This window comes from Ictidomys tridecemlineatus, chromosome 3, assembly GCF_052094955.1.
Source record: "Ictidomys tridecemlineatus isolate mIctTri1 chromosome 3, mIctTri1.hap1, whole genome shotgun sequence".
NCBI lineage: Eukaryota > Metazoa > Chordata > Mammalia > Rodentia > Sciuridae > Ictidomys > Ictidomys tridecemlineatus.
In genome coordinates, this window is record NC_135479.1 from 95,649,611 (window position 1) to 95,666,245 (window position 16,635).

The following is a 16,635-nucleotide window of genomic DNA, read 5'->3' on the forward strand; positions in this document are numbered from 1 at the left end:
GTCCATCCACAACTAAAAAACAAAAACAACACAAAAAAATAAAAATACCAGATACAGTATGTTCTGAAGAAGGGACTTCACAGTTTAATGAAGTAAGCACAAGGGATAAAGCAAACTAAAAGTGAGAGGCAACCCAATGAAGGCCATTATGAATTAGAATTCAAAAAGCCAAATTCTGGTGCCAAACTCATGTCCTATTAAGTCAATTTGAAGACGTGCTTGAGTCATCCCAATTTCAAAATGTAAATAATAACACCAACCTTTCTCTTCTTTTTAGGATAAATTATGAAAGGACTAGAAATTGGGTACAGCTTAATGATTAAAACTTAATTATTGAATGTCTTTTCTGGGTTCAGGGGACTGGATGGATGGACATACACACAAAGAGTAAGCACTCTACTGATAAGCTCCACTCCACCCCTTGAATAACTTTGACTGGCTTGGGGAAGGCATGCTTGCCTGCACCCCTCTCTTCTAAACTCCATGGTTCCTGGAAGCTCACAAGAATGCCTGGACTATTTCTCTTGGGGAATGGCTTTGGAGCTCTACCACTCAGCCCCAGTCTAATGCCTTAGGGGATCTCTTTGGAACAGTTTTATTTTTGCAGTGCAGGATCAGTAAAAGCTGTCACTTTCCTCAATAAAGCACTCTCCAGAAATGGTCAGCCTCATCTTCCCTTAGCAAGACCAATGCGATCCCTCACTAGACAATTTGACCCATTTCCTCCAGTCAGCCATCACTCATTCCATATTCTTTATACTTCAAATCTAAGAGCCTTCTCTAATTTGATCAACACTCCATACTCTTCTAATTTTGAACCTTTTTGTATCCTAGATTTGGAAGGCATTTCTCACTCTTGAAATTCTACATTTTACAAGAGCTCTTCTAATTCTTGACAGAATTAGTTCCTTTTGTAGTATTTCTGTTTTGACCCTAATTATATTACATTGTAATTATTTGTTCAATATATTTGTTTCTTATTTGCCTTTATATCCTCAAAATTCAGCCCAATGCCAATAAATTCAAAATTAACCCTTTATCAAACCATTTTCAATTGAAAAGGTAAGAAAACACTGGTAAGAAAATGAACTGGAACTGCTGAGAAGATTTGTAACTTCAAAATAGCTGAACAGTAGTGGTTTACATTAATTTATGTTAAATACACTACCCTGGGAATTTGGTAGAATAGTGTATTGCATGAGATCTCCACCCAAAGGTTTTCAGTCATATATAGCAAAACAATCGGAAGACATTCATTGGAACATGACATCGTCTATAGCATTATCTGTTTTTAAACTTTTTTTTTTTTAGTTGTAGATGGTCATGATACTTTTATTTTATTTATTTATTTTTATGTGGTGCTGAGGATCAAACCTAGTGTCCCACATATGCCAGGCAAGTGCTCTACCACTGAATTTCAACCCCGGCCCAGCATTATCTATTAATGAAACAGTTATCATCATGTTACAATGAATTACTGAGCGTTATCATAGGGATTCTAAAGCCAGACTGTCTGTTTGAACCTTGGGTCTCCCCATCCTTAGCTACGAGATCTGGTGCAAGTTCAATCTCTCAATGTCTTAAGCCTAATTTCTTTGAAAGTAGTACTGATGACAAAACACCTCTATGATAAGCTACAGTACTGCTGTAAAGATTGCATAAGTTAATGTGTGCCAAGCATTCAGAATAAAACAAAACCTTTAGCACATAAAAATTACCATTATATTTATAAATATCTATATACTTTTATAGACATTGGTATTTATGGTAATTATTGTGCATATTAAAAGTGCACACATCTGTACTATTCACAGTATGTTTTTAAAAACCTATTTACATGTATTTAGTAGTGAATACATTTCTTGCAAAAAATTTTTATTTTGTTCAGGGAAATATCAACTAGGTGTACATAATGTGTGGTTTCTTTGACATTTCTGAGAAGTCATATGAAATATAAAATAGGTCCACTTTAAACTGAAGTGAGGTGTCAAGAGGAAATTCAGAGTCTGGTTGTGTGTGCATACTTTTAAGTAAACCATCGTGCCAGATCCTTTCGACTTCATGGAAATGTGCCATATGTGCATGTTCGCAGGTGAGTCCTGAGTTCCAGGGTGCACCTGGCCATTCATGCTTGCCTTCATGATGTTCGATGCCTGGGAACCTGCTCTGAGATGCTCTGCTCTTGGTCGACCTACACCTCTCCCAGTAGGTATGAGAGAAATACAGAGGGGCAGGGGGCCATGTGTCTTTTCCCCACTATACTGATAATTTCTCCAGGTCAGATATCTTACTAGTTTTAGCACAGTGTGGAATCAGAGTTGGTTCATCAGCTCCTCAATAAATGTGTATTGAACTAAATAATAAATTAACATACAAAATTATGACTGAGAATGTAATACAAATTTAATTTTGTTTATGTTACTATTTTAGGAACATCCTGACAAAAAAAAGATATCCTGAGATTATCAGTCTCAAAAAACTATATCAATTAGCACACTGCATTCTAATCATGTGAATATTAATATTCTAAAAATAAAATCTGACATAAACTCCTCAAAACTTCAAAATCTTGAAGTTGCATAAATATAACTTGATTGTGTTTATTTATGTATGCACACATATATAAATATACTCATCAATGTTTCTAAGAGTGAATCTTTTTATCAAAAAATTAGTTTAGGGTAAGATTCAATATTGAAATCAAGAAACATATATGTATTAGAAGTTTCCATTTATAGCATATATCAGACCTAAACCTTAGGAATTCTCACAATAATCAAATGTCAAATCAAATAGACATCTTCAGAACTATGGTTGCAGCTATTATAAGTGCCATATCTCCTCACATATAAGGAACAGTTTCCTCCCACTTCAATGAATTGTCTTCCCTGATTGCTTTTTGAGACCGTGTCTGACTGTACTGCCCAGGCTGGCCTCCAACTCTTGTGCTCATGTGACCCTCCAAGTCAGCCTCCGAGTAGCAGCGAGCACATGGGGCCTGGTCTACTTGATTCTTTCACATTAGATACTTCTTACATCAAAACATAATGCCACTTACTATAGTATTCTTATTTTACCTTGTGCCAGTATTTCAAAAGCATGACCTAAGAATTTAATAATATTATTCAAAATTAATACCTAGGAGTTAAGTAGCTGAACACTCACACAACATGTAAACAACATAAAACCAAGCAACAGCTGCCCTTCAGACACAGGAGACAGCGATTTTAAAAGCAAGTGAATTAACGCATCTTATCTTAAAACACCAGTAAGTGTGTCTGGCAGTTCTATATATAAAAGTGCTGTTTCATTTCAAATGCATTTCTGTGATACAAATTATTTTGTAATTTTTTAAAGATAAAACACAAGCTCACCAAATAAAAACACTGGTATAATTTATCATAAAAGGCTCAATTAGTTTGAGCTATTTAAAATGTGTCGTATAAGGTCTGTCTGATTTCATACTATTTCTTTTTTAAAATGCTTTTCCAGATGTGTAATCATCTTACACAGTCTCAGATATACAACTGGAAGAGCATAATGTCCAAACTTCATGTGTTATCTTTTGTTTAAGCAATGCCTTAGGAAATTGAACAAAAAGTTTTATTAATAATAAGTCAGTATTGAAAAGTTCTTATGCTAAAACATGATAAATAAGTCAATCTTAGTGGGCTTAGATCTTTGGATTCTCCTTTGTGAATTTCTTATGAGCAGAATGAGCAGGAGCTAAGTGAGTACAGCCTACTGCAAATTAGATATATAATGATAAGTACACAGCCCCTGGGTTCCGCTAGGTGGCGCAAGAAGAATAATTTATCTTCTTTTGCTGTCTGTTGGAATGTTAGTAAAGGGAATAACAGAGCACAAAGTATCCCAAATGAGTATTTTTAGATTCTACTTATAGTAGAATATTTCAATCTATTTAAACTAGAATATAGTGATAATTTCATGAAAATGAAATATTTGGTACAAAGTACACTTTAGTACAATGGAAGATTTTCTGTTTTCCCCACTGGCTATTTTGAACACTGAAATAGTTGTGTGAGTGTTCCTATTTTTAGGGAAGACACGGGGTAAAAATGAATAAATAAAATGGACACTACTTTATTGAAACCCTACCTAAAAGTATCATTTAGTTTAAAAGTAAAACTGCTGAAAGTATTTCTTACCACTGTGAAAGTGCAATATGCAAATTAAAAAAAACAAGCTTGCCTAGCATGCGAGAGGTTCAATTCTCAGCAACACATATAAACAAATAAAATAAAGGTCTACCAACAACAAAAAAATATTAAAAAACCAAAACAAAACATTTTTGAAGATTTCACATTAAGGTTTTTAAGTACCAAAGGACAGAGTTGAAAGGGAAATGGTCTAGAAATAAGAAATGGATTCTAGTTCTAGCTAGCAATGACCTGATTTGTAATCTAAGCTGCAATATGCTGAACAGTTAACTGAGAGTCTAATTGGATTCATTTTAAGGAGTTTCAGAAAAATCACTCCAGACTCCCATGAAGGAGTGACAATATATTCTTCCAAGATATTATTTTAATGTTTTTAGAGAATAACATTTAAATGTATATTCTATTTTAATGGGGTCAAGCCAAAGATCATAATTTAAATAAACGTAACAGATATTAGAACCAATATTAAGTAGAAATACAATTAAGATAATTAATCCATCTAGCAAAAACTATGTCTGGATAGAGATAAGAAGATTTTAAAATTGTTTTTAAGCTACTGAAATAGATTTTATATAGATCTGAATCTCAAACTCTTATTGTTCAATCTGTTCTATAAATAATGTTGTAACCACAATGCAGATGGAGCACCCCAACATTAGACTATGAATGAGTTATAGGTGTGCTAAAATCATGATCTTGGCAGCCCTCAGGGCAGCCAGGTGGGGTCTGAGGCTCCAGCAGCCTCATCAGTTGGACCTTCTTCGCAACCAACCAGACCTGCCCTCTGCAGCACCCTTGCTGACCTCATTTTCACCTGCCATAACTTACTCCAGAGATCTCTGGAAAACACCAAAATGACTCACTTCTCCAGGGTAACACGGAGACTTGCAAAGTTTTCTATAAATGCACATTCTGGCTGAAATTTATTCCATAAACAATATGAACAATGATGGCTAAATATTAAGGAAATATTTTAACACAAGGAAAAATATGTAGGGTTCCTATGTCAAATAAGCTAATTTGTCTAAAACCTATTTAACAGTACACAAACACATCATTATTTATATTATATTGTATGTTTTGGGTCATCAATTTTAATGAATTAAACTGCAATTGATGCTTCTAATATAGAAGACTAACTCTAACCTGTTAAGAATAAAAGTACACAATAATTTCCAAAGTTATTAAATTAACTTGTTAAGCACCATATGGACATGCAATTATTTATGTAAAACTTTTTCTGTTGTTAATGTGAAAATATATTTTGTAAGTAACTAGTATTACATAGACTCAGTGTGCATATGTGCACATATAATTTCTAGAAAAATATTTTTATGTTATTTAGGAGATTAAATCTGAAGTCAGTGCTACATAGGAGGTAAAAATGATGCCTGGTATTATGAAACTGAGATATGCAATATTCTGGGCTAGTTTATTTTATGGATAGTAAAAACAAATTTGGAAACACTATATGAAAAACCCATGTTAATTTAAAATCTTCACAAAAAGCCTCAGTTCTTCAAAACTATGAAAGCTAATCTCAATTCAAAATGAGTTAAATATTAACAAACTTCTCCAGAGGAAGAGACTGCAGACAGCTTTGCTGGAGCTGCTGGAAAGATCAGCATTGTGGTCACAGCTCTTGGAGGGGGAGGACGTGCAGCAAGAAGGGACAGGGCTGCTGGGAGCAAAGGTGGAAACTGGCAGGTGAAGCTCAGTGGGAGCGGGGCGACACTCCCCAGACTCCTGTCCTGGTCCTGCGTGCTGTATTAAGACTGCCTTTCTCATCACTTAATGCTTGTTTTCATCACTTTGCTTAAAATATTGATAATCAATTAGGGCTACGTCTGTTTTGCCACAGAATCTGTGTCACAGTCTATCAGACTGTCAGGGCCAATTCAATCCTCATTCAAAGTTAATTTTTTCTTCATAAATCTGCCTTTGGAGGAGTCATTAGGCGCAGAACATAGCCGGAGGTGCAATCACCTATTCTCTTTCATTAGTGGCAGGCAGAGAAGGTGAGGGAGATTATTAGAACTTTGGAATGATCACAAAGCAGCGTGCTGCTTGTCAGATCCCCCCAACATTTAATTCATCTAGCAACTCACCAGCACTCTTTGCCAACAGTTTTAAATGGACATTATTCATGAACATCTGTGACATGCTGAATATTCTGAACTGGAAATGATGAAAAAGAAATGCCCCTTTTGACTTTAAAATTAATTCTGTGGTCAAAACAATTAAGAATATAACAAACATGTTTTGTGATGCTATTTTTAGTCGTCTAAGATACATTTCAGAAGTAAAACAATTTACTGAAATTAACAATACACAAATATATAAGGAAAATTAATATGGCCACAATTCTCTGTGCTAAGAATTTTTTAAAAAGCCTATTTTACCTACATTAAGGATGACCAGGATTTTCCCCAAAGATGTATTTAAAATTCACAATATTTAAATATTTATATAATGTGAATATCTTTTTAGCAACATACTGCAAAGTCGAAACAACTCCAAAGTATTTAATATAGGGCCAATTTATATAGGAAAACTTCCATTTGAAATTTTCATGGATATCATATTTTTTTGTACCACAAATGTCTTAGTTATAAGAGATATTGTGGAAAAGCTGATGGAAATACTTGGGCATAATTAAGAAAATAGGCAGCATAACTACAAAGAAAACTTTCTGAACAACCCATCTTCATTTGAAAAGCTATCATTGTTTTCAATTAAAAGAAAATCTGGCTGGGTGGAGGGGTGCATGTCAGGAATCCCAGTGGCTTAGGAAGCTGAGGCAGGAGGACTCTAAGTTCAAAGCTAGCCTCAGCAACTTAATGAAATTCTGTCTCAAAATAAAAGGACTAGGGATGAGACTCAGTGGTTAAGCACCCCTGGGTTCAATCCCTGGTACCAAAAAAGAAGAGAAAATATGGATCATTTAATACACTTGAGAACCCTACCTTTTATTATGTGGAATATAGAAATTATACTAGCTGCTAATATGGAGAATAGAGGCATCTTGCTACACTTTTTTTTTCATGGGGATATATCTGTAAGTTGTTTAAACATTTATTCAGAATACCAAACTGATGGCACTAAGATCTTAAATGCTATTATCAAAGTCCCAGTGTTCCAGCACAATAGAGCAGTTATTAGAAATTACCCTCAGGAAATAACTGAATCGGCATGTACCAAGCTGCCACACACAATGAGGTGCTAAAAGGGTTCTGTGGTCAAATATTTTTTTTGGAATATACTGAGTTAGACAAAATTAAACTATTTCCTTATTGCAGAACTCATCAGAAATCTACAATTTGCCGATGTGTGCTATCTCTTTACAAGGGAGATTCAAGGTGGTGATTCCCAGACTTCTTTGGCAATGGAACCCTGTTTTGTCATCACCACAATATCAACGAAGGGTTTTCCTAACCTTCCCAAGTATAGTTAACATGCTTCAGTCTATACTGGACATGATATTCTACATCCATTTAGCGCGTACTAGATGAGGCGCTGCAGTAAGCAAGGTTACAAGAATGAATAAGAACCAAGCTGGATCATGCACCATGTACAGAACAGAATTTATTTATATGTCGTCTTTTTTCCCACTGTGAGATTGTTGAGCACATGGAATGTATCTTATTCATATCAACACTTCTCCAGTGACTGGCAACTGGGAAATAGAAGCTCAGGCAGAATGTACTAAACTTAAGTAGAAATTCTTTTTTTCTTAGATGCCTCCGTTTGGGACTAGACTTAATTCCAGTCTAAACACAAGCTTCCCTCTTTTCTTTTTCTCTAAGGTTAGTACCAATCAAATCAGTAATGTATTTTAGTAGTGTGACAGAAAATCAGAGAGAGGTCAATCCTAAGGAGAAACTGGCAAATCTGCTTGTTGATGTAGTTTCCTGGAGTGCCCTGCCGCCTATCAGGTCTGGGTGCAGGTGGGAGTATTCTGACACATCAACACAGAAAGAAAGACATCGAATGCAGGAGTTTCAATAACAGCTCTGCTACCATCTTTCCTACTGCTACAATTCTTGCTGTCATGATCACTATTGCTGCTATTGTCACAGTTGCATGAAACAAACTTTTCTAGACATTTCAAGCAAAATGGACTTATCACAAGGAACTAGGTGAGAAGGGCCCAAACCAACAATGCACAAGTAGCTTGCTGGGTCAGCTCCCTCCACCACTGGCAGGACCAGAACTGGGAGGACTCAGGAGGCTGCCACTTGAGCTGGAAGGCTGGAGGATACCCACCATGGCTATACATCAAGTGGCTGCCAGTGCACCCCTCTCAAATCTCACATCTGGCAGCTAGACATTAGACACCACTAGAGAAAGAGCCCTGGCCTCCATGGCTGTGCTTGCCAGCAGCAACCAAGGGAGCGGCAGGGAGGGGCTTCCATACCATCTCCACTTTCAAATCACACACGAGACTGATGCATATCAGTACCCCTAACCAGGAGGGCCTGATGCACATCCAGATTCTCAAAGGCAAAAAACTGTAGCACATGTAGGTTTTGCTTTCCAGCCTCTGCTACCCAGGCAGGCAGCCTAGGAAGGTGGAAGAAATGTTAGGTGCCAACTCACAGTCTACTACAGTAACTGACATTTCCCGAGCCCTAGCATGTGCCATGCACACTCTGAATGTTTTACACATACCAGCTGACTCAATGCTCACAACAATACCATGTGGTTTTCATGCTCACTTTACAGTAGAGAAAGCCAAGCACAAAGAGCTTCAACCATTGCTCCATAGTCAGAGAGCTATTAAAGGACAGGGCCAGACACAGAATCAGGCTGTTCTGCCCAGCAGAAGCTCTGCTTCTCACCACCACTCTGTTCACAAGTAAACCAGGACCCTTTAATTAATAAAGATGATAAAATAAATTTATTTTCTACTCAGTTTTTTTTTCCTTCATATTGATCAAATAGGTATGCACTACCACTAAAAATCTGTCAATGCAGTGGTTTTGAGGAAACCAGCAGGCTCCAGATGGCTGAGACAAGGAAGGGCGTGAGGTTTGTTGGGCTGCTCTATTTGCAATACAGAATGGAAGCTTGATCTGTCCTGGAGGAAAGCAGAACAAGTCATGTTCATGCGGCTGGGGAGGCTTGAGCCATAATGTTTCAAACGAGAGCTGATGCAAAGGGCATCATAGAGAGAGGCTTCACAGAGAGAAATGGAACAATACATTCAGGAACCAAAAATAGTTTACTCTTTGATACAATAATTTCAAATAGTATAAATTAAAAAAATAAGCTTAAAATGAAAAATGTATGCATGAAGATATTCATTGAATATTATTTAATAGAAAAAAGTAATATAAATATTTGACAAGAGGCAAGTAACTAGTGGCATACTTTCTGGAAAAAATATTATGTAGCCCATAGGATTCTGGCAATTAAAATTATGTAAGAAATTGGAAAAAAGGATTGTGATAGAAAAGTAGATGCAGAAAAGCACAATAAAGAATGAATTTATATGATATAAACACATGAATAAAGAAACAGACACAATTATGCACATGCTAAATTTCCATGTATAATTTGATTTCTCTCTGAGCTGTCAGTGCCACAGATCTGACTGATGATCTTGGCACTGCTGACACGTTATGATCTAGCCAAGCCAAGTCTACCTCAGACCTATGCCTTTACAGCTTTTTATCTGGGGAGTATGGGGCTGTACTTACAGAATTATCCTTCTAAATAAACTTTAGTACCATTTTTGTTGTGTCCCTGTACACACACAAACAAAACTATATCTACAAACACTACGGCGGGGGCGGGGGGTTGAATAATTGCATTGAAGTATGCAATAACTTAAAGAAAATGGGACTCTTCACAACACTGAGTTCTACACCAGTAGAACTTATTGTATCTACATCCCTAGAGGTGGGGAGGCATGGAGCTGACTGGCCTCTTTTGACAGATCAGATACTGCGGGAATCCAAAGATAAGTAGAAGTCACTGGCTCTCCTGATACTCCACTCTGGAAATGTGACTGTCCTGGGGGGGTTTCCAAGAGCTGTCTTCTCTGATACTAGCCATTCTTCGGTGCTTTCCAGCATGGGTTTTAAACTTATCCTTCAGCCAGAACTGCTTGTCTGCATCACTAAACTCATCAGACCAACCTTTTTTTTTTTTTTAATAACAGGATTAAGTAATGAAATATTTCAAGCATACTGAAGATACTGAGAGTATCATCATACCATTAAATTCAGAGCTGTTTCCACTTCATTGCACCTGTCTCCCATATTCTTGCTACCATCTGGTGGCGTTGGGCTTCTTAACTTTTGACAATCCAGTTAATGTGAAACAATGTGTACATGCGTGTATAAGCAAGGAGTTCCCTGAGCAGTTCAGTAGTTCTGAAATTTACCTGCTAGAGGTACTCTCCCCATAACTGCACCCATCCTTACCCTGTTTTCCTATAAGGTTGTTTTTTCTTATCTTGATTTCTAAGGTTTTAAAGTCCACTTTATCTATTCCAGATATTATTCCTATGCCATTTATAAACACTGCACTATCTTTTCCAGAAGGTGGTACATCTTTTGACTTCATTCACTGTGCCATCATCTAATTTTACTGTATTTTTAAATTGATATTTTAAAATATGTAGTCTTTTTAAAGAAATCTCTTTTTTTCCTACATTTTCTTCTAAAAGTTTTAAAATTTCTTGTTTTACTTTAAGCTTTCTGAAATTTTCACATGAACACACATTCTTTTGAAACTGTTATTTTTTAAATCCACCTTTCCCTGACTTTCTGAGTCCTTACATAGGCATGGCTGTCCTTAGATTGCCCACAGAGGACACCATTACAACTGCTACAGTCCCCACATAGATTCCTGCTGTGGTAAATCTTCTTTCTTCTCTAACTTGTCTTAACTGCTGTTGGCAGTTTGCTCTTCAGTATAACTTGCTTTGAATGGAGCCTTTAAATTCTTTATTGAAAAATGGAAACTTCCACTTGGGTCGTATACATTAAATAAATGCAATTTCTGAAATACACACACATCAGAAGAAAAACTTCTATTCTGGGGGTAGGAATGGATGGGCAGTGAAAAACATTTAATAATAGCTGAACTACAAATAAACTTCTTTTTCTTTTTTTTTTTTTAAAAAACTAATTAACATTTTGAACTTTCCTATTTAGCAAATAGAAATGTCTGTAAACAAATTTTTGCCCCCACCACAAAAAATACCTATTAATGTGGCCATTTGTGGTTCATGAAGTTTTTTGGCAAGCAAGGGGTTTTTCAAATCTGGAACTAATAATCTCCCTATGCATTTTTTATCCTACTCTACTTACAGATTACAGTTTCCATATCCACTTAACTCTCTTCAATCATTTTAACATATTTATTTTAGAGATTCTTTAAGAATATTCTACTATCTCTAATTCTCTGGGTGCCAATTATTCCACTTTTTATCATCACCTCACTTCCCCACAATCATTAATTCTGAATTTTATCCCTTCTACCTCTAATGCATTAAATATTTTAACCTATGCACTTCTTTCCACTTTTCCTGCCACTACCCTAGTCCATCATCATCTTTCATGTTAATAAAACTGCTTCAATAGCCTTCCTAAAATTAGATTTGTTAGAAACTTATCACCACAACCAGGACTTCACCATCACCTCCAAATCCATTCTCATTCTCAGGCAAGTGGACCTTCAAAATACAGAGTCTAATCAAGTGCAGTTGATGGTGGCTTTCTACCCAAGAGAAGAGGAAATGCTAGTGTTAAACTGCTCTGAGGCCCAACCATTCACTCCTCACCATCTTGCTGGCTTCTCCAGGCGTGCTCAGCCATTTTGCCTCAACATGCCAGTGCCCTAGTGCAGCCAGCTTGTCCCAACTAGTTGGCGCAGGGCTTTCCTAACTTTAACACTAACAATGCCAAAATCATCCTTAAGTACAGGCAAACAGATTTATATTGTTAAATACAAGAAAAGAGTGGATGAATTTGGTGCCCAGTCTGTCACAGGCTCTTATAACTTGAGTTTTTCCTGCCAGTTTACAGTACAGCACAGTTCAACAGTACTGTATATGAGCTATTAAACTCTTAGCAGTACAGAGTGCATCTCCTCTTTGCTTTTGCCACCAGAACCAAGTGCCAAAAAGGCAGGTTCTTTGACCATCTCCCAGTAGCTAACAAGTTGTTTGCATATAGTAGGTGTTCAAAAAGTATTTTAAACAAAGTATTTTTAAGAAAGTTAAAAACTGTATTGATATTGTACATTTATAGAGTTATAAACTCTCAAGACTTGAAAAAAATCTTAAAAAGTTCAACTAGTTCTTTTTTATGGATGAGAAAAATTGAGACCCAGACAGGTTAAGTAATTTGTTCAAAGTGACACAGATTATCAGTGGCAGAGCCAGTCTAGGACCTTGATCCTCTCGGAACAGTAATCTTTCCACACTGCTAGTGAGAGAGGATCACAGCTCCTTAGGCTACCACAGAGTTGTAGAACTGTGACTTGGATTCTTTTCTGTTTGGCTAATTTACTGTGTCTCAGAGCAAGTCGCTTTGAATCTTTTCATGAGTTTTTAGTACTTTCAAATAAATCTGTTTCCTTAAAGGGTATGCCAGAACCTGGCCCTCTAACGGGAGGGCAGTTTATTTTGGTCACCTCGTGCCTAGCACAAGGCCTAGGACGTAGGTGCAATCAATATGTGGCCAAGTATGGCATATGTGTGAGTACATATGCTCAAATGCAACACAAGTAGAGTCTTCCAGGTTCCTTGCCTAAGAGGATGGAGAGAGGGACAAGGCAGGGGAGTGGGTGACAGTGGGAGGGGTAAGGGGAGAGAGAAGGAGGAAGGGAAGGAGGGAGAGTGAAAGTTAGTGAATAATCCTGACCAACTTCAAAGGGTAGTTAATGTAAGCAAAGTTATAGCAAAACTTAACTGCTAATAAAAAGGCTAAACTCTGAGTGTGTTTCATTAGTCTGTCTCTGGCTAGATTTAAAGTGTTTACTACACATGTACTCTACATGAGTTTTAGTCCAAAAAGGTCTATATTGTAAGTGTTGCATCAGGACATAGATACAGCAGTACAAAAGTGGGGGCATCATTACTGCGCATGCCAATATGAAGCATGCACAAATCTAAACAGCAAGTTTCATAACTTCAAATCTTTTATGAAATTAAAATCACTCATCATATGACTATAGGCTTGGAAAACATGTTGGACCGTATTGTCATTAAGTTAAGGGACCTGCTTGGGTTACTCGACTTAGATCCTTGGGACAACTCAGGGCATTCTCCTCTTCACTTCTTTTAGACTCTAAACCACAAACAAAACAGACCTTGAGTTTTCAGTTATAAACAAACTGCTGTCACCCATGAACGTAAAAAAATATATATATTTGAATTATTTCCACAAAGTCCATTGTCTACTGTGCATTAATTTTTGATCCTGTGGCCACACCCAAGAGCGAGAGCATCAGTTCCCAACCGACAGGAAAAGTGAAGATGCCCAGGATCACAGATGTAAGTCTTATTCAGGCTGATCCATGCATTCAAGTGTGCTCATGAGAAATCCTTGCAAAAGTCCACATGTGAAATATTGTCATTCCTCTTTTATACTGATTATAATTACAATCTAACAATGGCTAACATTTGACAGAAATATAAATGATACAATTCAAATGTATTTGTAATGCTCACTAGTGTGACAAAGCTAATTCTACTTGGTACCTAAATGCCAGAGTCCCACCAAACAGGTAGTTGTAAAATTTTAAAATTTTGTGTTGGATATTTTCAAGGTAAGCCATATATATATATATATATTGCCATTTAAAAAATCCCAATGCACAAATTCTACTTGCTATGTAGAATGTTCATTTTTCTGTCAGTTCTTTAACACTAAAAAAAAAAAAAAGAGTTTTGAATATCAAATTTTCTAAAAATCTTTTTTTCTTGGGACCTAGTAACATCTCCTCAAGTGAAGTCACTTGATAAAAAAAAACTTAGATGTCTCTTTGGAAGGTAGAATGAATCATATTCTGAAACTATCTAAGTGAGATCACTTGCATGTAATTAATTAACACACTGGTTGGTGAGCACAGGATTGAAAACTAAACAGATGCTCTGAACAGTTTTGGTGGCAGAAAAATATTGCTTTGTGCTTTACTTAATCTCAAAGTTTTAATTAAATGAACTTTACTTCACGTGATTAGTTTTTTTTTTTCTTTTTTTTTTTTAATTGGTTGTTCAAAACATTACAGAGCTCAAGACATATCATCTTTCATACATTCGACTCAATTGGGTTTTGAACTCCCCAAATACATAATACAGACTCACTTCTGTTACATACTCACATTTTTACATAATGGCATATTAGTGACTGTTGTATTCTGCTACCTTTCCTATCCCCTACTATCCCCCCTCCCCTCCCCTCCCCTCCCAACATCCCTCTCTACCTCCTCTGCTGTTGTTCAATTCTCTCCCCTTTTTTTTCCCCCCACCCCCTTGCCCCTCATAACCTCTTATTATTTTGTGTATCACTGAAGGTCTCCTACCATTTCCATATGTTTTCCCTTCTCTCTTCGTGATTAGTTTCAATCTTGGTCACTTCTCTGGGAAACTGATTTTCTCAAATTTGACTTTGGGTGACAATACAACCAAGAATTTCTCAATTATCAGTAAGATGATACATGAATTGATCTGATCTTTCTGCTCTGCCCAAGACTATAACCCTTGAGACCAATTCTTGTGGATGAGCGAACAATGGTGCTGGAGAAGAGTTCCAAGACACTTGAAGGTCTCCTCTGGGCCTACCATCCTACGGAGGTTCAGGGCCAATTCTGTAGGATAGTGGCTCACTGCTCTTGACTTCCTGAAGGGAGGGTCAATGCACCCCCTGCTCATTACACTTAAAGCCCCACCCTGAATCAGCCACACCATAACTTTACTCCAGGCCATTACAAGGTAGAGAAGACCAAAACAACTTTTATTCAGCTACCAAGACGATGGCTGGGAGAAAGGTCCTGTCAGAAGGACTACTGGGGAAAAAAAAAATGAGCATTCTATTTCTTTAGATACGGTGGGTTTTAGTTAGGTTCAAGCAGATTCACTATAGTGCTATCTATTTTGGACATTTTTTTCTGAATGAAGGGAATTTTACTATATTGCTTTTTACAGCCATATTCTTGACTTTTATCAATGAAAAAAAGAAGAGATCTCTGAAAGATGCTATTGTATTTCTTATAATTATGGTGTTGAGGATATTATATGCTGTATCACACATGGTTGTGGTGATGATGATGGTCTTGGTGATGATGCTAAGAAGAGAGTAATAACGATAAAAGATACTTGAGATTTTATAATGCTTTGTTTTATAAGAATATCACACACATGCAGCTCTATATCAGAAGTCCCCTCTAGGCAAAGCTCTTCAGGGAAATCTGTAGTCATCTTGACAATCTGCTCTTCTCTTCTACTTTGGTTGTCAGAAAACCCAGAAAAAGACACAATGACTCGACAGGCTCTTTTGAAATGTGAATATTTATCTGTTTTTTTTCCCTGCTTTTGATGATTTATGTATGTTTTTTAGATTTTTAAAAATTTACACATTTTATTACTTTGCTATAGCATCCCTTCAAATAATTTATAGAAGAAAAAGAATAAACAGGAGAAAATGATTGATAAATCTGTATAAATGGAAAAAATTGAGTACCTTTTTTTCCTTGAAGGTTGATCTGGTAATCAAACATGCTAAAGGATACAAGGATCCCAGCAATGAAAACACAGAAGGCCCTTAATAAATCCATGTCTCCTTTCCAAGTATTCTCTGAGACGTACCACCAAACTGTGCAAATGACCTCATCACGCATGCACTTATTGCTCATCTATCTGTCCATAAGGAAAACTGCTGGGTAGGAAACCATCATGGTTTCATCATTCACCATGTTGTCCCCTAGGGAAATCTGAGGACTTCTCTTTTCCATATAACTACATAAAAACTACAGGAGAGTTAGAGGAAGAGAAAAGGAAAGCAGTTTCTGTGTGTGGACCAAAGACCCCCTCCAACATGAATCTAGAGCAGGTTATCTCTAGAAAAGCAGAGTGACAGGGCATCAAGGTGGCTTTGGCCAAGAAGACTGCACCTGATGGTGACAATGCATGGAAGCATCTGAGTATACTGCAGTTCTCATCTCAGGCAACCACTTCAATAGCTCTCAGCATGGAAAAGGACACTGCTTGGCTATGGCATGTCACAGATGCAGATGGGAGAGAGTGAGCTGATGAGCACATTTACCACCTCTTTCCACACAGCAGGAATATAACAATGATGACAATATGACTTTCAGTTTCTGTCTTCAGGAGAGCAGCAAGAAACAGACAAAAAGTGATGGAATTGTATTCTGGTTTACTCATAAATATTATCAATTGTCTTTTAAAATATCACAGACATTTTGAAGTATTACTCCT

General features: G+C 36.8%; 1 protein-coding gene across 3 annotated transcripts in view; it reads right to left on the bottom strand.

Moving 5' to 3' along the window:
• Positions 1-16,635, bottom strand: part of Rsrc1 (arginine and serine rich coiled-coil 1) — a 368,715-nt gene that overhangs the window by 77,473 nt on the left and 274,607 nt on the right. The window lies entirely within an intron of this gene.